This window comes from Watersipora subatra, chromosome 5 (genome assembly GCF_963576615.1).
Source record: "Watersipora subatra chromosome 5, tzWatSuba1.1, whole genome shotgun sequence".
NCBI lineage: Eukaryota > Metazoa > Bryozoa > Gymnolaemata > Cheilostomatida > Watersiporidae > Watersipora > Watersipora subatra.
In genome coordinates, this window is record NC_088712.1 from 48580408 (window position 1) to 48582801 (window position 2394).

Here is a 2394-nt window from a genome sequence, read left to right on the forward strand (position 1 = left end):
ATCAGATAATTATTGCAACATTGATGAGGGCTTCAGGATGTGCAACTAGTTTTAATTACTAAACGTAACATGCTGTCATGTTTAATCGTTAAAATTTTATTTTTAGTATCGTCTCTATAACTATAACTAATAACACGTGCAATAAAACCGAGCAGAAAACGATTTACACGAATAAAAAGATTTGTAAACAATCGTCGATTGTCGAAAAAGGATACGCCCGAACAGGGACTCGAACCCTGGACCCTCAGATTAAAAGTCTGATGCTCTACCGACTGAGCTATCCGGGCACTCGAAAATCGCAGTGTTAATTCTTAATACAGCTATTGATACAAAACAATTCTTTCAGTTTAACCAATCTATGAATTTTCCATTAATAATAATTTTTCTCCAGTTTTCTCATTGAATAACTCATCAGTCTAGTAAGTGATGTACTTAACATTTTTAGACCATTTTCCAAGGCTGAACAAGATTTGCAACCAATTGATGAACACTATATGCCTACCATTTCTTTAATTTATCTCACAGAGCACATTTAACAACTGAAGCTACCATTGTTAGCTGTAAACTGCATTCTAAAAGTATGTCAAGTGTCTATGAAATTATCGTTTGTAATTTAAAACGAGAAAACTGCTCTAAAATAGCTCCCTACCTAAACAGAAGGATTTAGAAATCCAAATACAGAAGGCACTCCTACCTAGTGCTGGGACGATATTACGATATTTCGGTATACCGTCGATATCACTTTCTGATACCGACCGTACCGAGTGCTTTCTGCCCATATCGAAATATCGGATATCGTCGATATTTGACGATATCAACGATAGTATAGATCCATCGGTTTTTCATGTCATCGTTCTGTTTGCATATGCGCTCGTCTACGAAAAAGCCGCCATCTTTGTATAAACCGATCGTCATTCTCTTGATTAATAGTGTTTTTCGGCGTTGTTTTAATACTAAAATAAAAAATTTGCAAACAAAAGCATTTTTTGCAATAATTAATTGCAGAAGCTTCGTGTTTTAATGGTAAAAGTTGTCCATAAAGATGGTAGACAACGATAGAACGATGTCACGAAAAAAATGAAGGGTATTCTACTCGATTTGATACCCAATTCTTCAAAGAATTATACTGGTACATGGATTCATTAGGAAGTTGTTCTCCCATGGCAGTTTTCTGACAAAAAAGACAACTCCGAATAATGAAACCGATATATCGGATGACTACGCCATCATATCGTACTAAAACGAATTTTTGATATCGTCCCAGCACCACTCCTACCACGTAAATAATCCGTTTAAGGAATGTTTACGGTATAGGGATTTTACGTTATATACTGTAAATACTGCAATTTACAGTAAAATACTTGTAAATTGCTCAATCCATTTCAAGATTTTTCCCAACTCACTCCTTTGTCATATAAAAAAGGGAAAAACTAGACTTAACTATTTAATCTATGGGCTGTACCGTAACTGCAGTATTATTAGTTTGCATCAACAACTTTTATCCTTAGTCTGATCAATTTCACTTATTTGATAGAATATGATTGCGGTAATTTAACAATAAGTTGATAGGAGACGCACATCTTCCATGTCCATTTACAATGACTTTTTTTTAGACAGCGAAGTCTATTCCGGAAAGAAAACCTAATAACCAATATTTTATACACCTACAACGAAACAAAAAAATATTTTTCCTATAAAAAGCAGCGTCTACCTGTTCATCGTCTATCTGTATCCAGGGGGTCAGGATTAAAGGTAACTTTCGACAATACTCTAACTCGTGACATTCAGATTGCTAGACTAGACTTGCGCCAATCGATCGCCTTTAAGTATTTATGAACGATTGCGCAGCGACTGTTCTCAATTTTGTCGACACATCTGACGATCTATCACAACTGAATAAAATGTCATTGAAGTTGTATATATAATAAATACAATGCTATACGTATGTCATTTTTTCTCTCAAGTGCGGCGAGATATTTTACAATTTAAATCAAATTTGAGAACTCGCCCCGATTTCGTTATATGAATTTCTTACGTAGTATGAAGCAAAAACTTCGCAGAAATTTATTACGTTATCTGGAATTTATGTTATAGGAACGTCTACTGTATACCAATGTTATGTGTGGTAGTCCAAAGAACTGAAAGAGAGCTAACCTTCCAAGTCCGCTGTTGTTGGTCCCGAGAAACTTCCTGATTTCAACAGGAGTCTGGGGAGCTGCGACAGCACCTTGCACCGGGGTTGACACATCTGTTGGGTTGAACTTCCCAATTGGCGTCTGTAGTGTGCTGAACCGCGCTCGGTTGCGAGAGGGTGTGGATGCACCTGATCCTAAGTAAAAATAACCATATGCAGCCAATAGAAGTAAAATAGCATGAGATTTATTAGATGAGACG

At 36.2% G+C, this 2394-nt stretch overlaps 1 non-coding gene across 1 annotated transcript; it reads right to left on the reverse strand.

The window, feature by feature from the left end:
• Positions 1-214: 214 nt before the first annotated feature.
• On the reverse strand, positions 215-287 carry Trnak-uuu (transfer RNA lysine (anticodon UUU)). Its single transcript has one exon. It is a non-coding gene; the product is annotated as a tRNA-Lys (tRNA).
• Positions 288-2394: the final 2107 nt, after the last annotated feature.